This window comes from Lissotriton helveticus, chromosome 9 (genome assembly GCF_964261635.1).
Source record: "Lissotriton helveticus chromosome 9, aLisHel1.1, whole genome shotgun sequence".
NCBI classification, from domain to species: Eukaryota; Metazoa; Chordata; class Amphibia; order Caudata; family Salamandridae; genus Lissotriton; species Lissotriton helveticus.
In genome coordinates, this window is record NC_136070.1 from 758,154,095 (window position 1) to 758,176,506 (window position 22,412).

At 44.5% G+C, this 22,412-nt stretch overlaps 1 protein-coding gene across 2 annotated transcripts in view; it reads left to right on the plus strand.

Annotated features, from left to right (window-relative positions):
• Nucleotides 1-391: 391 nt before the first annotated feature.
• Nucleotides 392-22,412, plus strand: part of GPR4 (G protein-coupled receptor 4) — a 581,787-nt gene continuing 559,766 nt past the window's right edge. Inside the window, exon 1 of one of the 2 annotated variants that reach the window (XM_078660891.1) lies at nucleotides 392-563. The gene's annotated coding sequence lies outside the window, so the exon portion shown is untranslated. The remainder of the gene's footprint in view (nucleotides 564-22,412) is intronic. The other variant, XM_078660890.1, reaches the window with a different exon arrangement.

Below are 22,412 nucleotides of genomic sequence, written 5' to 3' on the forward strand. Positions count from 1 at the left end.
AAAAAATTGGACATTAGCCTCCTCTAATAACCTCATCCAACACGGCTGGCATTTTATTAGGTGAAAATCCGATGTCAAAAAGAATTTGTTCAATTGTTCCCTGACTGGAGGGTTTTTGCTACCCATAGTCTGACCTTTTCATGATGGAAACATCAAAACAGCTTCCGATTAGTTAGTGTGGAAGTCTGCCCTTGGTTTGGCGATCGGCCAGCCTAGCCCGCTGTGCGGTTTTCCTAAATAATTCGTGTATTCCCTGCCCTTCGGCTATTTTCCAACGCAAACTCCTCCTCGGGCCTTGCAGAAACAGGCAGAAGCGCTGATCTTATCTCACAGCTGTGTTACAAACGATAAACAATACCCTGGAATAGGAAACAGTGTGCAAAATCGACACGCAGATTTACACACTAAGCCCCTCCCCTAACAGCGTACGGGAAGGAAGCTCAGTGCTTGGACACCGACCACGGAGGGAAAGGACCGCTGGAAGACCTGGTCTCACTCCCAGTTTCAGTGCTACCACACTCCAGTTGTGAAAGAAATCATCCAAAGGGGCAAGGAACATGGAGGTAAGTGCAGGAACACCGGAAGGGCTGGAAAATACCCCGCCCCCACAAGGTCACTTACAAGTACACGCTATGTGTGGCCCGTCCCAGATTTAAACTTTAAGCTCCGCTGTGGCACGGTACGGGGATGGAGATAAATACATGTGTGTTACTTACTGCAAGGCAGGGGCGCAACTAGACCCGAACGTTGGGGCGGGGTGCAACAGTCTTTTTTTGCGCCCCTCCCCCATTTGCTCCTTTTTTCACGAATTCCCTCCGTATAGGGGGTACCAGACGTCCCGGATTTGTCAGGGCAGTCCTGGTTTTTCACCAGCTGTCCCGGCAGATTTCAGGAAATGTAGCTCATGTTCCCGTTTTTAGAGTGTGGGCTGAAAACGGAGGGAGGTGATTTTTTATGTTTTATAAAGCAGGGATAGTTAACAGTTTTTCAGGAAGGCAATTTAATTAACAGACAAGCTTACTGGGTTTAAAACACGTATTTTATGTTTGTTCTTCCTACCTGTTCTGCAATTCTCTGCTGTGGAGCGCTGTCATCTGTGCACTTAACTTGAATTGAAGTAAAATTGAAGAAAGCAAAATTGTAGTCCTTCTTCTGTTTTTGTGAAGTGTCACAGTTTTTGGCTTTAAAATTCTGGTCACCCTACCTCAGTACTATTCACCAACAATGCTCCTCGTCTCTCGTCTCTTTATAGCACCTTTCTGAAAAACATTTAATTTTGTTATAGTGCTACACGTAGTTTACTCCAACTCAGTTCTGTGATCTGCATGGTACACATTCTTTGTAGCAGGCACATTAACCCTCTGCGCTGTGTTGGTGGCAGGAATGCCCATGTGAGTGCACGGTGAGCGAGGCGACAGTGTGAGAGTAGGATAATAGGAGTGACTGCAGGGTGAGTAAGATGACCAGAGGCGCAACTAGAGCCAAATTTTGGGAGGGGCTACTAAAAATTTCGAAGGGGGCACATTTTTACAGCTATAGGCAGAGTGGAGATGAAAGCGCGAAAAAACAGCAAAGCCTTGCTAACACATGAATGGTCTTTTAAAGACCTGTGAAGTACTCGGGTGTGGCTGTGATAAGCTCAAAAACTGTGTGTGTGCCCGGGAAGCTGTCTCAACCCGGGCTGACACACAGGCCTGGGGGGAGGGGCCGAAGCCCTTTGAGTCCAATGGGACGATGCGTGCCTGGAGGTGACCGTAGGAATTTGGGTGCGGGTGTAAGTGCAGAGTGGGACGAATGAATGCACAGGGCCGGTGCTAGGCATGGGCAGTGTGGGCAGCTGCCCAGGGCCATGCACTCAGCCCACCAGCATGGGGCCCGCATCAGTTCAACACAACACCAGCCCTCTTGTACTCCTGTCGATTCAAAAGAAAAAAAGGAGTCTCTTTGTAATTGGGCCCATGAGAGGGAGGGGGCCCTGCCTCGGCTTCTTAGGGATGGTGTCCCAGTTGCAAGGGGGTACATTTTGCAGGTTTGTCCACTTAGAGACACTGCGGGAGGCCCATTGTCAGCACTTTAGCGCCCCACAGGTTAAACTCTCAGCCTCCAAATATTTCTCACGCCTTCAGTCCGAATTGAGCTGTAAAAGAGGTGCTTGTAGGTGGATGAGAGGAGGAGCTGAGGCCCAGGAGAAGTCTGAACAAAGCAGCTTCCGGAGCCCTGAATATGTCACATAGAAATTATGAGGGGCCTTGCACATTCCCTTTTATCCCAGGGCCCCCAAAATCATATAACCGGCCCTGTGAATGCATGGTTAGTGACGAACTTGTTTCAGTAAGATTGCAGATTGAGCAGTGAGGGGGCAGGTGAGTGAAGAGGCACATGAGTGCAAGGTGAGTAGTGTGCTCGTGTGACTGCAGGGTGAGGTACAGAGTGCACAGTGCATGTGCATTGTGAGTGATCACTGTGAGTGCAGGGTGACCGGGTGAATGGTGTGAGTTCATTGTGATCGCTGTGAGTGCAGGGTGAGCCTGAAAGTGAATGAGGAGTGAGTTGTCTGAATGCAGGGTGCATTCTCAGACACTTGAAGTAACTCCGCATGTTATTGACGGTGGCATAGGGTTTCAGATATAAGTTAAACTATTGCTTTTATGCAGGGCTTTTAGTGGGATGAAAAAACTGGGGGGGGGGTCTCTCAAAGAGGGGCTTGGCCGATATAATTAAGGGCGTTGGCTAAAACATTTCTGCTAAAAATCTGTGCTCAGCATAATGTGCCACCCGACTGGTATTTCGCTGCTTCTGTTATTTCTTCCACATAAGTAATGTTACACCTACAACAAGCCAGGACTATTGCCTTTGTCAAAGGTTGTTAGTTGTATAAGATAAATATACTACATGCATACATACAGCTATGGCTTTGTTGTATATAATATTGAAAATGCTTTAGTTCTTGTGCAAGAGTTTGTGGCGTAATGGCTAGAGCTGCCAACTTTTGAGCTGAGGAGGCAAGTTTGAGTCTCAGCGTCGGTTCAACATCCTGTGTTTCTGGGCAAATCACTTAATCGTCCCTGCCGACCAAAAAAATAAATGCAGATGTCCTTGTTGGTGCTCATGGAAAGCACTTTGAGTTTAGCAATAAGAACTGCAAAGAAATAAAAGTTACATCAAAACAGTGAATTGCTGCAGAGTTAATATTTTCTTTCCCTTCTCAGTGTGAGGTTGAGAATGGAGACCCTGATAGGGACCCGTCTCGGCGCCTGCTTTCAGGACCCGGCCCACTTAAGGCCTTGCTATTACAGCATTAATCCGGGATCAAGGGTGGAGGAAATCTCATGAATATGGTTGGCAGCTCAATATTTTGATGTTCCAGATGGTACAAAAATAAGCAGTTACCTAAAACCATATTTTCAACACTTATTTGTGCATACTTCGAACAGTAAATATAAATAAAAAGCACTTTTAATTGTGTTCTAGGGATACCTGAATGCTCCATGACTGATAATTAAAGGGAACAAAGACAGAAAAGTCACATTACAAATGAATCCATACTTTTTTTTAAGTATAACCCTATTTAGTGTCAAGATGAGGTTTTTGCAGACTCTTTAAACAACACATGGCTGGCATTTATCTTTTGGCAACCCTACTATGTATTCCTTTTCATGAATTGCATTCTCACACTACACAGTTAATGTCAAATACAAATATAAGAGTGGCAGAGTGGGTGCCCGGAGGTACTGGAACCAGAAAAAAAAATAAGCCTTGGTAACCAGTTTACAAAAGTATGTAAATATGCAAATGGTCTTTAAAGACCTGTGAAAAACGTGGGCGTGCCGGAGATAAGACTCCAGACACTGCCCAGCCGAGCCCAAAGCAACTCGAGCTGCAGCAGCCCGGGCTGAGACACATGACCAAGGGGGGATGAAGCCCTTTTAGCCCTATGGGCCTTTCAGCCTGCTGCTCGGTTATCGGTAATGACGGCTGTCTCAATGTTGGGGTGGTTTTGTGATTAGAGACACATATATAATGCAGGAAGAATTCAGGAAAAAGCAGCCACGCTATGTCAGACTAATTTATCAAAGCAAACTGTTTTCAAATGCAGTTCAAGTTTTTGTGAGTTTTTACAGTTAAACCTGCAGAAAACCATTTGAAAAAGGTAAATAAAAGACTGAGTTAGTACATAGACGAGTTGCCCATTCTATCATGCTCAGTGCTTTAAATGGAAATTTAGAAGTGCAGGTACTCACACTGCAGATTAGCTGCTTGCTGATTAGAAGTGATTCAGAAAAGGGGGTGGTGATGAACAGAGTGTCTGAATTAAGCAGACCACTCTTACCCAGTCCAAAGATCAGGGCTTGATCCATCACCGTTATTTATCTCACTGCCCCATCCCAGCTCAGAACCTGGCTATATGCAAATTAGTCTGTCCCTGGCCCAGTGCATCATGGGAACAGGGCAGACCAAACTACCAAGCCAATTCTTCACCAGAAAGGAGACAAGCTACCGGGGACCGGTTTCTGGCATTTCAGCCTCTTCGGCCCGGCTTGCTTGAATCCTGATGGAGCAGTGAGAAAGGGACTCATGTCTGAGTATACCCTGCCACACCTATAGTGGCCAAAAACGATTCAGAAAAGGGGGTGGTGATGAACAGAGTGTCTGAATTAAGCAGACCACTCTTACCCAGTCCAAAGATCAGGGCTTGATCCATCACCGTTATTTATCTCACTGCCCCATCCCAGCTCAGAACCTGGCTATATGCAAATTAGTCTGTCCCTGGCCCAGTGCATCATGGGAACAGGGCAGACCAAACTACCAAGCCAATTCTTCACCAGAAAGGAGACAAGCTACCGGGGACCGGTTTCTGGCATTTCAGCCTCTTCGGCCCGGCTTGCTTGAATCCTGATGGAGCAGTGAGAAAGGGACTCATGTCTGAGTATACCCTGCCACACCTATAGTGGCCAAAAACGATTCAGAAAAGGGGGTGGTGATGAACAGAGTGTCTGAATTAAGCAGACCACTCTTACCCAGTCCAAAGATCAGGGCTTGATCCATCACCGTTATTTATCTCACTGCCCCATCCCAGCTCAGAACCTGGCTATATGCAAATTAGTCTGTCCCTGGCCCAGTGCATCATGGGAACAGGGCAGACCAAACTACCAAGCCAATTCTTCACCAGAAAGGAGACAAGCTACCGGGGACCGGTTTCTGGCATTTCAGCCTCTTCGGCCCGGCTTGCTTGAATCCTGATGGAGCAGTGAGAAAGGGACTCATGTCTGAGTATACCCTGCCACACCTATAGTGGCCAAAAACGATTCAGAAAAGGGGGTGGTGATGAACAGAGTGTCTGAATTAAAGTGATTAGAAGTGGCAGTATTTCCCATTACATGTATTGCAGCAGTGCCCGAAAGTGCAGGGGCCAGGGTCGGATTGAGATCACAATTAGTCCTGGGCACTCTAGAAAAAAGCGGCCCATAGTCCCTGATCATCCCACTCATTATAGCCTCAGGGCATTTTCCTGGCAGGGAAGGTATCAAAAAGCACACTGTTGCTCAAGGGGGGGTAGGTGAAAATGAATCAATTAATCTTGCCACACCTTTCGAGGACCCTGCAAACAACCCACCCTCCTTGCTCCTGCCATTGCCTAAAATTGATGACCCGGCGGGGTAGATAAAACTGCTTCTAGCAGAGCAAGCGAGGCAGAGCGCCATGGTGAGAATGCCCCAAAGGCTAAGCGGTACAAAAGGGGGTGGTGATGGACGGAGCATCTGAACCAATCAAACACTCACACCCAGTCAACAGATCTGGGTTTAATCCATCACCGTTCTTTAGCCCACTCTGCCACCCCAGTTCAGACATGGCCATATGCAAATCAGTCTGACCCTGTGCCTCATGGGAACAGTCCAGCCCGAACTGCCAAGCCATGCCTTCCCTGGACCGGAAATAAGCTTCCGAGGGCCGGTTTCTGGCATTTCAGCCATCTTCAGCCCGGCTTGCTTGAATCCAGTGGCAAAGTGAGCAAGGGACTCACGTCTGAGCATACCCTGCCAACATATGGCGAACAAAGTGGTACCAAAGGCTAAGCAACACCTGATCCCCAGCCTCAATTTACAGCACGGCAGGGGAGCGACCAAGATACTGGCCCCACATTAAAGTGGCGTGGTGGGGACTGGGGAAGAAAGTCAGTCACTTGCGCTGGGTTACAGAGGCCCCAAAAAACTGGCCCATTGATGACCTTAAGGCACCGGCCCATTGGCCAATGCCCGATTGCCCGCCTACCCAATCCGAGCCTGGCAGGGGCTCTCCATTTCATGTTATGTTTTAAGTCTTTTTATTGAAGACATTTTAAGAGCATACAAGAAAAAGTAAGGCCCTCAGCTCCTCATGGATCATACAGATAAGACAATAAAGTCGCGTTGCAAAAATTACCAATGGTAAGCAGCATGGAGCGGGCCAACCTAATAAGTGAAAAAAATAAAACTATAACCCTCCACCCCTCGTCCACCTTGAACTAACTGGAAAAAGGGGTTAACAAACGTCACCGCTTGCGAGATTTTTGGGAGTCCTGGTCTGGGATTGGCTTGTCCGGGAGGCGAAGCAAGCGTAGATACCGGGGGGATGTCAGCTCCCGGAATTCAGACACCAATAGTGTAAGAAAGGGCCTCCACAGGTCGGGAAACTCTGATCCTCTGCTGCTAGTGTAAGGGTTGCCTTCTCCATACCCAACACCAGCCAAAGCCTCTGTAGCCAGCCAGTTTGTGTAGGGATCTGAGTGGTGCGCCAATGAATCAGGATGTTTTGGATGGCAGCTCCCAGGGCAATCGTGGTTAATCTACCCCTCCGGGATTTAAGTGGTGTAAGAATCCAATTCACAAGTAGGTTTAAGAAGATTTATCAGACAGCACAGCATTTAGTCCTGACATGGCAACAGCAGAAATGTAACTGACAGACAATGTAGAATGATACATGAGCAAGACTCTGTTTAGAACATAGAACCCATTCAGAAACATAATATGTTGCATGCTCTTAAAGGAACAAATCAAGTACATGTAAATAATAAAGATACACAATAATGTAGAATTGATAAAAGCTCAGGAAACTGGTGAGATGAAGTAGGAGCGTTATTGATACAACCATCAACCAGCAGAAGTTACAGCAAACTGTATTCTCAACCATTGGAATGTAATCATTCTATTAGTGATGTCACTGACCATGACACTCTTAAAGATACAGCAAGATAACACATCCCCTATACATAATAAAAGAATAAAATGAATATTGATGAGGAAACAAAATAACCTAAAAGAAGAAGATCAAAGAGTAACAGAGGACATTAATGCATCACATAATCATTGAACTTCTTGGGAAGCTGTAAAGACCTCCTAGGAGTATTTCTCTGGTAACTGGTGGAAGGAGAAACATTGGGATTACAGGAGAGTTTGGGACCATCATTGTAATGATTTCTGACATCATTGCATTTGGCCAGTTTAGACATGTTCCAAGTGCAACCATTGTCTAAGGTGACAACATATTTCTTAATGGAAACAATGGTGAAAGGACCAATGAAGTTCGAAACACCCTTGTGACCAAATTTCGTTTTTTTCACGAGAACACTGTCACCCACGTTCCCTTTCCTGTGTTTGACAACCATTCTAGCATCATAACGTTGTTTGTATTTCTGCTGATAATTTGTCAACACAGCCCTCCTTCTCACTTCCCTTTCCACACTGTCCTCAACCACCTTCTCCGGAAGCCAAGTTGGATTTAGCTTTGAACAAGCTAGTCTACCTCTCAAAGCCTCAAAAGGAGACCTTTGCATAACAGCATTGGGAGTCGTGCGATGAGCCCACCACGTCTCCCTTAAAACACTGTTGAATGAAGTCTTGGACTCTAAAGCCCTCTGTGCACAACTTTTCACAACCCTATTCATCCTCTCCGTGAGACCATTTGCTTGAGAAGAGTAAAGAGCTGTTTTCTGATGAATAATACCCAGACTTTTCAAGAAACTGTCCATCTCACTGGAAGTGAATTGTACCCCATTATCAGTGAGTAAAAACTTGGGAACACCCTCCGACCCAAACACATCTTTTAAAAATTCAATCACAGTTCTTGAGTTAACCACACTCATACATTTGGACACTACCCACTTTGAAGTGTAGTCAACCAATAAAACAACATATCTCTCATGTGAGGGCATGAGCTCCAAAGGGCCGGCGATGTCTCAGCCTAACTTTGTCCAAACAGCAACAGGAACTTCCACAGGTGACAATGGAGAATGACTGGTGGTACGTGACTTGTCATTGACTGCACACAAATGACAATCTTTAACCACGGTTTCCACCATGTGATCCATTCCAGGCCACCAATATCTTTCCCTAATGCGAGCCTTCGTCAAATTTCTTCCCAAATGCCCCTCATGAGCCAGGTTGACAACCCTCTCTCTCAATTCACTTGGAGGCACCACTCTATCACCCCTCATTAAATTGCCTTGGAAAAAAGTTAAATCATCTCTCACGGACCAAAAAGACTTCAACACACTCTCGAGTATCATAATCCGGCCAACCACTCCTGATAACATTCCTCAGCAATAGAAATACAACATCATCATCAACCTTGCGTGACCATTCCTCCTCGGAAATGCTAGACTCCAAAACCCAGTTTATACACGTAGCAACATCTGTGACACAATCTCTATCTATGGGAAGACGTGATAAGCAATCAGCAGGTTTATTGTTCAACCCTGGAATATACTGCACAGTAAAGTTGAACTCTTGCAAACCTTCACTCCATCTTTTCAACCTAGGTGTTACATGATCACTTTGATGACATGAGAAAATTTGAACTAGGGGACGGTGATCAGATTTAACCACAAATGGTATCCCCCATAAGTAAAATTTGAAGTGACATATAGACCAATATACTGCCAACGCTTCTCTTTCGATGCAAGAATAATTATGCTCAGCTTCTTTTAGAGCTCTTGAAGCGAAAGCAACAACAACTTCTTCACCATCAACAACTTGGGAAAGCACAGCACCTAATCCTTTAAGGCTGGCATCGGTAGACAAAATTGTTTTGAGTTTGGAGTCAAAATGACCTAAAGTTGGCATCTCACCTATCTCTTTCTTAACCAAAATAAAAGCTTTCTCGCAATCACTAGACCAGGAAAAATGTACACCTTTTTTTAAAAGAGACCTAATGGGCTCAACAAGACTGGCAAAACCCTTAACGAACTTGGAATAAAATTCCGCCATCCCTAAAAATGATTTGACCTGATCCTTATCCACTGGAGTAGGTGCCTTAACAATGCTCTCAGCTAACTCTAATTTGGGCTGAATTCCGTTCCCCGAAATAACGTGTCCCAAATGCGTGACAGACTCTAAGCCAATACGACACTTTTCCTTTTTTACTGTAAGTCCACTATCGTTTAACTTATCTAAAACAGATCTTAACACTTTGTCATGCTCACACAAGTCTACACCATGAATCAAAATATCGTCCTGAAAGAACATTACATTGGAGAGACTGCCCAAAACCATTTTCATCACCCTTTGGAAACATGCGGCAGCTGAAGCTAAGTCAAACGGCATTCTTAAAAAACGGTAAGCACCCAAAGGTGTAACAAACGATGTTAAGTGTCTGCAATCTTGTTGTTTTTGCAATTGCCGCCCTAAGTGCGCTGGGGATGCCCAGACGTGGGTCCCAGGCACTCCACACCACTTGGAGTCAAGCTAGCCGGGCTGAAGAGAGGTGTTACCTCGAAACCGGTCCGGTCCTCGGATGCTTGATTCCGTTCTGGGAAGGACATGGCTTTTGTAGTTCGGACTGGACTGTTCCCATGGGGCAACAGGGTCAGAGCTGATTTGCATATCGCCATTGTCTAACCCAGGGTGGTGTGGAGTGCAAAAAAACGATGGATTTGGGCCCAGATCTTTTGACTGGGGGAGTGTGTGACATTGATCCACATTCAGTCCATCACTTGTTGTTTTTGCAATTGCCGCCCTAAGTGCGCTGGGGATGCCCAGACGTGGGTCCCAGGCACTCCACACCACTTGGAGTCAAGCTAGCCGGGCTGAAGAGAGGTGTTACCTCGAAACCGGTCCGGTCCTCGGATGCTTGATTCCGTTCTGGGAAGGACATGGCTTTTGTAGTTCGGACTGGACTGTTCCCATGGGGCAACAGGGTCAGAGCTGATTTGCATATCGCCATTGTCTAACCCAGGGTGGTGTGGAGTGCAAAAAAACGATGGATTTGGGCCCAGATCTTTTGACTGGGGGAGTGTGTGACATTGATCCACATTCAGTCCATCACTTGTTGTTTTTGCAATTGCCGCCCTAAGTGCGCTGGGGATGCCCAGACGTGGGTCCCAGGCACTCCACACCACTTGGAGTCAAGCTAGCCGGGCTGAAGAGAGGTGTTACCTCGAAACCGGTCCGGTCCTCGGATGCTTGATTCCGTTCTGGGAAGGACATGGCTTTTGTAGTTCGGACTGGACTGTTCCCATGGGGCAACAGGGTCAGAGCTGATTTGCATATCGCCATTGTCTAACCCAGGGTGGTGTGGAGTGCAAAAAAACGATGGATTTGGGCCCAGATCTTTTGACTGGGGGAGTGTGTGACATTGATCCACATTCAGTCCATCACTTGTTGTTTTTGCAATTGCCGCCCTAAGTGCGCTGGGGATGCCCAGACGTGGGTCCCAGGCACTCCACACCACTTGGAGTCAAGCTAGCCGGGCTGAAGAGAGGTGTTACCTCGAAACCGGTCCGGTCCTCGGATGCTTGATTCCGTTCTGGGAAGGACATGGCTTTTGTAGTTCGGACTGGACTGTTCCCATGGGGCAACAGGGTCAGAGCTGATTTGCATATCGCCATTGTCTAACCCAGGGTGGTGTGGAGTGCAAAAAAACGATGGATTTGGGCCCAGATCTTTTGACTGGGGGAGTGTGTGACATTGATCCACATTCAGTCCATCACTTGTTGTTTTTGCAATTGCCGCCCTAAGTGCGCTGGGGATGCCCAGACGTGGGTCCCAGGCACTCCACACCACTTGGAGTCAAGCTAGCCGGGCTGAAGAGAGGTGTTACCTCGAAACCGGTCCGGTCCTCGGATGCTTGATTCCGTTCTGGGAAGGACATGGCTTTTGTAGTTCGGACTGGACTGTTCCCATGGGGCAACAGGGTCAGAGCTGATTTGCATATCGCCATTGTCTAACCCAGGGTGGTGTGGAGTGCAAAAAAACGATGGATTTGGGCCCAGACCTTTTGACTGGGGGAGTGTGTGACATTGATCCACATTCAGTCCATCACTTGTTGTTTTTGCAATTGCCGCCCTAAGTGCGCTGGGGATGCCCAGACGTGGGTCCCAGGCACTCCACACCACTTGGAGTCAAGCTAGCCGGGCTGAAGAGAGGTGTTACCTCGAAACCGGTCCGGTCCTCGGATGCTTGATTCCGTTCTGGGAAGGACATGGCTTTTGTAGTTCGGACTGGACTGTTCCCATGGGGCAACAGGGTCAGAGCTGATTTGCATATCGCCATTGTCTAACCCAGGGTGGTGTGGAGTGCAAAAAAACGATGGATTTGGGCCCAGATCTTTTGACTGGGGGAGTGTGTGACATTGATCCACATTCAGTCCATCACTTGTTGTTTTTGCAATTGCCGCCCTAAGTGCGCTGGGGATGCCCAGACGTGGGTCCCAGGCACTCCACACCACTTGGAGTCAAGCTAGCCGGGCTGAAGAGAGGTGTTACCTCGAAACCGGTCCGGTCCTCGGATGCTTGATTCCGTTCTGGGAAGGACATGGCTTTTGTAGTTCGGACTGGACTGTTCCCATGGGGCAACAGGGTCAGAGCTGATTTGCATATCGCCATTGTCTAACCCAGGGTGGTGTGGAGTGCAAAAAAACGATGGATTTGGGCCCAGATCTTTTGACTGGGGGAGTGTGTGACATTGATCCACATTCAGTCCATCACTTGTTGTTTTTGCAATTGCCGCCCTAAGTGCGCTGGGGATGCCCAGACGTGGGTCCCAGGCACTCCACACCACTTGGAGTCAAGCTAGCCGGGCTGAAGAGAGGTGTTACCTCGAAACCGGTCCGGTCCTCGGATGCTTGATTCCGTTCTGGGAAGGACATGGCTTTTGTAGTTCGGACTGGACTGTTCCCATGGGGCAACAGGGTCAGAGCTGATTTGCATATCGCCATTGTCTAACCCAGGGTGGTGTGGAGTGCAAAAAAACGATGGATTTGGGCCCAGATCTTTTGACTGGGGGAGTGTGTGACATTGATCCACATTCAGTCCATCACTTGTTGTTTTTGCAATTGCCGCCCTAAGTGCGCTGGGGATGCCCAGACGTGGGTCCCAGGCACTCCACACCACTTGGAGTCAAGCTAGCCGGGCTGAAGAGAGGTGTTACCTCGAAACCGGTCCGGTCCTCGGATGCTTGATTCCGTTCTGGGAAGGACATGGCTTTTGTAGTTCGGACTGGACTGTTCCCATGGGGCAACAGGGTCAGAGCTGATTTGCATATCGCCATTGTCTAACCCAGGGTGGTGTGGAGTGCAAAAAAACGATGGATTTGGGCCCAGATCTTTTGACTGGGGGAGTGTGTGACATTGATCCACATTCAGTCCATCACTTGTTGTTTTTGCAATTGCCGCCCTAAGTGCGCTGGGGATGCCCAGACGTGGGTCCCAGGCACTCCACACCACTTGGAGTCAAGCTAGCCGGGCTGAAGAGAGGTGTTACCTCGAAACCGGTCCGGTCCTCGGATGCTTGATTCCGTTCTGGGAAGGACATGGCTTTTGTAGTTCGGACTGGACTGTTCCCATGGGGCAACAGGGTCAGAGCTGATTTGCATATCGCCATTGTCTAACCCAGGGTGGTGTGGAGTGCAAAAAAACGATGGATTTGGGCCCAGATCTTTTGACTGGGGGAGTGTGTGACATTGATCCACATTCAGTCCATCACTTGTTGTTTTTGCAATTGCCGCCCTAAGTGCGCTGGGGATGCCCAGACGTGGGTCCCAGGCACTCCACACCACTTGGAGTCAAGCTAGCCGGGCTGAAGAGAGGTGTTACCTCGAAACCGGTCCGGTCCTCGGATGCTTGATTCCGTTCTGGGAAGGACATGGCTTTTGTAGTTCGGACTGGACTGTTCCCATGGGGCAACAGGGTCAGAGCTGATTTGCATATCGCCATTGTCTAACCCAGGGTGGTGTGGAGTGCAAAAAAACGATGGATTTGGGCCCAGATCTTTTGACTGGGGGAGTGTGTGACATTGATCCACATTCAGTCCATCACTTGTTGTTTTTGCAATTGCCGCCCTAAGTGCGCTGGGGATGCCCAGACGTGGGTCCCAGGCACTCCACACCACTTGGAGTCAAGCTAGCCGGGCTGAAGAGAGGTGTTACCTCGAAACCGGTCCGGTCCTCGGATGCTTGATTCCGTTCTGGGAAGGACATGGCTTTTGTAGTTCGGACTGGACTGTTCCCATGGGGCAACAGGGTCAGAGCTGATTTGCATATCGCCATTGTCTAACCCAGGGTGGTGTGGAGTGCAAAAAAACGATGGATTTGGGCCCAGATCTTTTGACTGGGGGAGTGTGTGACATTGATCCACATTCAGTCCATCACTTGTTGTTTTTGCAATTGCCGCCCTAAGTGCGCTGGGGATGCCCAGACGTGGGTCCCAGGCACTCCACACCACTTGGAGTCAAGCTAGCCGGGCTGAAGAGAGGTGTTACCTCGAAACCGGTCCGGTCCTCGGATGCTTGATTCCGTTCTGGGAAGGACATGGCTTTTGTAGTTCGGACTGGACTGTTCCCATGGGGCAACAGGGTCAGAGCTGATTTGCATATCGCCATTGTCTAACCCAGGGTGGTGTGGAGTGCAAAAAAACGATGGATTGGGGCCCAGATCTTTTGACTGGGGGAGTGTGTGACATTGATCCACATTCAGTCCATCACTTGTTGTTTTTGCAATCTTTATGTAGCACAACTTGGTGGTAAGCAGAAGAGAGATCAAGAACACTAAATATCTTTGCTCCTTTTAGAATGCTGATACTCTCAGCTATGTTAGGTAAAGGCTGACGGTCTACCCAGATCCATTCATTCAAGCCGCGAAGATCCACACACATCCTAATCGATTTCCCACCATCCTTGGGTGCTAGAACCACTGGACTCAACCACTCTGATGATTCAATCTCTTCAATCACTCCTAAGTTTATCAATTTCTCAATCTCAAGTCTAAGTGGCTCCAGCATCATGTTAGGTACTTTCCTGACCTTGTGTACACACGGTTTGGCAGATTTTTTAAGGATGATTTTATGTTCAAATCCTTTCAGACACCCCAATTTGTCAGAAAAGACATTAGGATAATCATCAAAATATTTACTAGACTCACACACAAGATCTATCTGGGAGTGAAGAGAACTGGAAAGAAAATCTTCCATCAGCATGACTTGATTTTTTGGATCTTCTGCTCCCGGATTAAGAATAATCCCTAAATCATGCTGATGCCGCCATCCCAGGAGATTGTCACCTCTGACGGCTACATAAACTTTCCCAGATATACACTTACCACTGAAGGAAATGTTGGCCACAAGGTATCCTAAAATCTCTATTTTTGACTTATTGTAGCTAAGGGGAGAGATATCAGGAGGTAATAGTTGAACATTTTCCAACCCAACCACCTCATCCCAAATCTTATTACCAATTAAAGTAAAAGGAGACCCAGAGTCTGCCATAAGTTTAAATACAAATTTGTCAATTGTTACATCACAGAATGGCATAAAAATATGTTCTGTGTCAACCATTGCATCATTAACATTGGAAACCACAAGTGTACGTACAATATCAGAGGTTGGCTCACTAATTTCTCTCTTTTTGCCAGATCTACATACACGTGCATAGTGTCCTTTGATACCACAGCTATTGCAGATGCTATCTCTTGCGAAACAATGGGGAAAATTGAAAGTGTGAGAGAAACTCCCACACCTGAAACAACGCATTCTTTGGTTACTAATAGGACGTTGTTGGCGAGGATCACGTTCCTTAGAGAAAATAGATTCTTTGGTCGAAGAAGGACGATTATCAAGAGTGTTTTTCTGGGCAAATGTCTCTTGGATAGGTTTGCTCTTAGCACTTACACTGACTTTAGCCACATCTTCGTGATATTCACCAAACAGTTCGTCCTCTTCTAGCACATGTACAGAATCAGAGGCTTTCTTTTTACCATCAATGACAGTGTGACTATCATCTTCTTTATTCTTTCTTATCTCTTTAACCCATGTAGAAGTGTTTTCCATACCCTCTACTATATCTAAAGCTTCTTTCAATGTGGGATTTTTGGATAATAACTTTTCTTGAACTCTAGAACTGTTTGTGCATCGAACGAGTTGATATCTAACTAGAGATTCAGACAACTCACCAAAATCACAAGTTCGAGAAAGAGTTTTCAGAGCTGCAACATATGTACCTATACGCTCACGGGAACCTTGGACACGAGTAAAGAATCTATGTCGCTCTAAGACAACATTAATTCTAGGTCCAAAATACTGTTCCAACATAGTCATAGACATCTCGAAAATATCTGCAGGTTCCCCATCAGCTCCCCCCACAGGTATACTGTCCATACTGTCATAGGTATGTCTACCTTCAACTCCCAAATTGTGCAACAAGATGGCTTGTTTTCTGGCAGCCGAAAACTTTTCTCCACCAATAGCAACTAAGTATGAATCAAATAGGTTTCTCCACCTATTCCAAGGAAGAATGGGTTCACCCTCCTCTGAAAGAAAAGGTGAAGGTTGCGACATGCTAGAAGTAGTGGCCATAAAGAAACAATGTATAAGTAAAAGCAAAACACTATAATAATGGTAACAGGCTAATTTTTCAATATTGTAAACTAAAGCGAGTAAAAATACCAATTATCAAAGAAGAATCAAACAATTCCACAACAGCTGTGCACATTAGCGTAGAATTATTAGTCCAAACCTTCGAATAATAGAATGTGCAGCTGAATATTACCAGTATCTCAGCGTGTTGTCGAGCACATTGATGTTGTAGAATTAACACACTGCTGTGTGTGTCAGCGTTGTAAATTTCAGCTTGTTATTTGTTTTTGATTAAATCCTGCGCAAAAGATACACTGCTGTGTGTATCAGCGTTTGAAAACTCGGTAAAATGCGCTGCCGTGCGCATCGGCGTAACCAAGGTAACCAAGGTAACAAAATGGCCGCCAAAGCTACGTGAAATGCGTGACAACGTGTTGACGTTGTACGCGAGGTCACGGTTCGCCGAGAGGAGCGAGCAGGAAGACGAGGCGAGACCAAGATTCGCCAAGAGGAGCGAGCAGCAAGGTAAACGCTGAAGCGCTGCAGCACTCGCGCACTGATGCATGAGGAGGTGCAATGGCACGCGAGATGCTTTCACCGGAATTCAAATCCAAACAGGAGACAACGGTGAGCGCCGAGGCGATAATGATACCTGTTTTTGGCACTCAACACCTGGAAATTTGGCTCGTTCTCCACTCGGGGGCGGTGTCCAGAAGGGAGGCTCAGTAATATTTTCCTCTCAGCTTCCAATGTAGCTCAAACAGCGCGACTTCCAATGTAGCACAAAACAGGCAGTCAAAAAATGTAAATTGAGTCAGGAAAGAAAAAAATATATATAATCCATTCAAATACACCATAGGAGTAAATCCAAGGGAATAAGAGTAAGACCCAGTTGGGTATCTTGTGTCCAAAGTAGTCTGATATTCCAAAAACAAAGATTTAAGTGAATCAAAAATCCAAACCGATATCCAGTGGTAGGGGAGTTGATGGTTGTGGATGCTTGTCCCCAATCAAGCCTTGACCCTCGTCGCCAGTGATAAAAGCTCAGGAAACTGGTGAGATGAAGTAGGAGCTTTATTGATACAACCATCAACCAGCAGAAGTTACAGCAAACTGTATTCTCAACCATTGGAATGTAATTATTCTATTAGTGATGTCACTGACCATGACACTCTTAAAGATACAGCAACATAACAAGAATATAACACATCTCCCTTATTCACAAAAAGACCAAAGGAAAACAAAAAGTTTAAACAAAATATTGCAGAGACACAGGCCTCCTTCTGACTCTTACATCATTTTTAATTCTAGAGGCAACAGAGTCACATTTTAGTTCATGACTGAAATTGTCACAATGAATAAAATCTCCATGAGACTGTGTAACATTTTGTATAGGACATTTTGCTACTTTTCTCGAATTCCACACCTTACCATCTTGAGTGATCACAGTATTGTTGAAAACCTTTTTAATTTGAATATGTCTGCCATACTTACTCATGCCTTTACTAACCATAAATGGTTTCAAAATCCTCACCCAATCACCCACCTTCAAATTGTGTTCCCATGTCTTCCACTTATTATTATACCACAAAGCTGACCTGTCCTGCTTGCAACTAACTTTGTTGGCAACCTCTTGAATATTTACCTCATTTTCTACCAGATTTTTACATTTTTCCTTAAACCATAAGGGACAAATGTCTGAAGCTGGATCCCTTCCTTTAAGTAATTTAAAAGGGCTAATCTCCGTGGTGGTATGTGGAGTTATGCGATAAGTCTAAAGTTTTTCCCTAAGAACATTTAACCAATTACCCTTTTCTTTGATAGCATCACAGATAAAAGGTTTAAGAACTCGATTAAAGCGCTCAACCTGTCCGTTCTCATGAGGTTCATAAAGGGATGTGCGAAAGTGTTTGATATTGCAATTTTTCAAAAACAATTGCATCTCTGAAGAAAGCAATTGCACACCATTATCAGATACTAAAGTAGAAGGGCATCCTTCTCTTGCAAAGACTTCTTTGAAAAAGGTAATAACAGCACTAGTGGTAGCCTTGGCCACAAATTTCACTTCTGGCCATTTTGAATGATAATCGATAATTACCAAAGCAAAACGTGAAGCTTCCGGTAATAATTGAAAGGGGCCTGAAATATCGAAAGCAATCTTATTCCATGAACATTCAGGCCATTTCACAGTTCTGAGAGGTGGGGTATGTAATCTTAACATCTTGTCACTGGCACAACACTCATTACCCTCCCTAGCCGTCCGGTCAATGAATCTATCCATTCATGGCCCCCAAAAATATGATCTTATTAACCGCTTCATGGCCGAGATCCCCGGGTGAGTTTTGTGTGCTAATTTCAATATCAACTCCTGTACTCCTCTGGGTGGGATACATTTCCCATCTTTAAAAATCAACTCACCATCACACCATAATTCTTCTGCTGAAATGAGAGTAAATCATGTCTAATGTTAGTTTTGTTGGGCCCTCCTTCTAGGAGATTTTTTTTAACAGAATGTACTTATCATCAGCACCTTGACATTCCATCCAAAACTGTTCAGTAATGTCTTGATACTGAGAAGAAACTACATCAGAAATACCCAAAACAAAATCAACTTCCCTGAGCTCATTCACATTATCACTACTACTACCACATGGAAGACGTGAAAGACAGTCCGCAGTAACATTTTATTTCCAGGTATATATTCCACTGTGAAATTATATTCCTGTAACTTAGATGCCAAACGTGCAATTCTTGCTGTAGAATTCCACCCACCGATAAAATATGCAACAGTAGTTTATGATCTGTTCTAAGAATACATTTGCTGCCCCATATGTAAATTCTGTAATGTTCAATAGCCCACACACAGGCAAGCAGCTCCCGTTCAATACCAGCATACTTATTCAATGTCCTAGAAGAAAAGGCCACATTCCACTCTGAATGTTTCCATCAGCTTGAGATAAAACGCAACCAAGTCCATCCAAACTAGCATCAGTGGTAATAATACATTTCTACCTATCCTGAAAGGCTTCAAGGTTGGTGACTTGACAATATCATTTTTAATATTTACAAACGCCCTTTCTTGTTCATCCTTCCATTGAAATGCATTACTCTGCCTTAACAATTTCCTTAACGGTTCCATTTTAGTTGCAAAGTTTTCAACTAATTTACTGTAATACTCGCACATACCCGGGAATGATAGTAACTGTTCCTTATTACTTGGGGCTGGAGCATTAAGAATAGCTTCCACGTTCGATTTTTTGGGAACTAACCCTTCCCCAGAAAGTGTATGTCCTAAATATTCTACAGATTTCTTGAACAACCTGCATTTGTGCGCTTTAAGAGTGAGACCAAAACTTTCTAATCTTCTGCAAACCTCATCTAAATGTGACACATGTTCTACCTCATTTTTGGAAAAGACCAAGATATCATCTTGAAAACATTTGACAAACAAATCAAGATCTCTAAAAATTTGAAACATAACACGTTGAAAAACTGAGGTAGCGAATGCCAGACCAAAAGGCATCCTTTTGTACTGAAATAAACCCATGGGTGTAATAAAAGCAGTGTACTTTTTGGATTCTTCTGTAAGTTCAATTCGATGGTACGCTGACCTAAGATCCAAGGTGGTGAAGATCTGCGCACCATCAAATAAGGAAACAAGCTCATTGATATTTGGGAGGGGATGACAATCAATGATAATGTTGGAATTAAGAGCCCTCAAATCAATGCACACTCTCAACTTTTTATCAGGTTTACGTACTAGAACTATGGGCGAAACCCATTCGGATGACTCAATGGGTACAATGATATTATCTTTCAACAAGTCAATCAACATTTCTTTTAATTCACCCCTAATATTAAGAGGAACACCTCTCAACTTTTATTTCACAGGAATAGCACCCTCCTTAAGGACTATTTTATGCGCAAAATTTTTCAATTTACCTAATTGGTCACAAAACACTCTGTTAAATTTCTTACTCCAATAAGAAATGTCATTTTTTCCATCTATCATAGGACAGATAACATTTACCATATCCTGCTCACTGCACAGAGATACAGGATCCTTCGCACGTGGATTTAAAGTAATACCTAATTCCCATTGGTCATGCCAACTGAGAACATTAACTACTTTTAAGGCAATATACCATTTAATTTGAGCTGATCTGCCTCTAAATACTAAAGGTACTCTCAGATAACCTTCAATATCAATTCTATTACCATTAAAGTTCTCAGCTATGATGTCAGATTGTTGTAAACTAGAAAAATCACATACTTCTTGTAATTTTTCATTAAAATATTCCCTAGTAATTATTGTCCATGGAGACCCTGAGTCTACCATGAGTTCAATTTCAACCATAAAAATATGAAAAACACATTTTGTTGAATTCCTGCTGCATAACATCATACACCCTCTTTGGACAATAGAAACAACATAACCTCTGTCAAGCTCTTGATTAACTTCTTCAACATTATTAATAGCAGACACTTTCGCATCAACAATATTATTGTTGGGTGAGCGTGATTGTCCCACATGTGATTGACTGTTATAACGTTTTTCTCTGCAACCGTTGCTAAAATGCCTTAACCTTCCACAAATATTACATTCTTTATTGATAGCCGGACAACCCTGAAAAGATGCAATATGTGATTTGCTCCCACACCTGTAACAAGAAAAGGTGTTATTAGTAAAATCTGTTCTCTTGCTATTAATATTGTAAAAGGAATTCTTAGTTTTCCCTTGTGTAGGAAATGAGACTTTGTTGTCCACTTTAGGTTTAACTATACAAACTTCTTCTTCAGAAGCAATTTTACTGGAACTAGAGTTCTGTTTAAACACGACATCCATCCATTTTTCTGACATTTCTGTGGATTTAGCAATGGCAATAGTTTCTTCTAATTTGGGATCACCCATGCACCACAGTTTCTCCTGAATCTTTTTGTTTTTGACATGAACAATGATCTGATCCCCAATCATTTCATCAGACATTGCTCCAAAGTTACAGTGTAAACATAAGGCTCTTAAAGAAGTGAGAAAATCATCAAAAGATTCATTTTGTTTTTGTGCTCTAGTGTAAAATTTGAATTGATTAAGCGCAATATTAGCCACAGGTTTAAATCTTTTTTCTAATTTATTGAGGGCTTCTAAATAAACATTAACCGAATCACCACTACCAGAAGGCAATGTAGATTGAGGTAAAGTTCTGAAAACCTCTTGGCCTTCAGAACCAATACAGTGAAGTAGAATGCTTTTTTTTCTTTCAGCCCCCATACGCTCCCCATCAAAGTAGTTAAAGAATTCCTCCTTCCACCTGAACCATGGCATGGGAGGATCACCCTTGATCTGCAAAAATTTTGCTGGAGGATCAAACTGCATTGTAACAAAGGTGCTAATACTACCCAATAGTCAAATCTGTAAAAGGAAATGAAGTTAAAGCTTGAAAGTACTTGTCAAATACACAATCCAGATGCAGCGCTGAGAAACAAAATAGTAAGTCAGTAACAAAAATATGTGAAATAACATGAACTATAGTATTAAAATCACCAATGGTTGTAACTGCAAAACAGCACATTAAGTTGAGAAATAAATAAGAACAGGAATCACTTCTGTTTGCTTGTTCCTCCTCGCGTTGACTTCATGAAGTTGAATATAAATGATGAAAATCGATAGTTCAAAAGTCGTAATAAAACTCCAATTGAGGTGATTGCCAAGGAACAAGTAGCTAAACGCGGTAATAATAGCGCCGTCAGCTGATCACGGAGTGGAAACTCGGAAGCAAATGGTTACCAAGCAACTTTAGGTAGAAGCGAGCTAAACGCGATCAGTGCCTTCAGCTACAGTAAACCAATGGTTGCCTAGCAACTTCAAGAGACACGTGTGCGTCAGTGCCGTCAGCTCCAGTAAACTAATGGCTGCCTACCAACTTCAAGAGACGCGTGTGCGTCAGTGTCGTCAGCTCCCGTCTCGAGCCGAACTTGACACGCGAAGGCAACAGTAAGTTTCATAAGATGCAGTAAAACGAAGAAACTCCAAAATGTCAAAATTGGATATTGAAGCCGGAAAACATGCGCGCAGCACCGCACAACTTGCACACAGTACCTTAATGAAACGAAAATCCTCCGTTTTCTTTATAAACGCGTTAGAACAGGATCAAGTAGAAAATTCTCCAATTAAGTAAATAATGATGGAAATGGGTACAAACTCCGCTCCTGTGCTGAAAATGGCTGGAGTAGTTTGTCCTCGTCGCCAAATTTTGTAAGAATCCAATTCACAAGTAGGTTTAAGAAGATTTATTAGACATCACAGCATGTAGTCCTGACATGGCAACAGCAGAAATGTAACTGACAGGCAATGTAGAATGATACATGAGCAAGACTCAGTTTAGAACATAGAACCCATACAGAAACATAATATGTTGCATGCTCTTAAAGGAACAAATCAAGTACATGTAAATAATAAAGATACACAATAATGTAGAATATAACAAGTGGGTATGTGAATGGATTAGGGAGGCCCAAGAGAATATATGAAGGGAAGCGTGGGAGCTGCATATCAAGATGCAGGTCAATTTCATCTAAGACTTGGGACCAGTAGGACT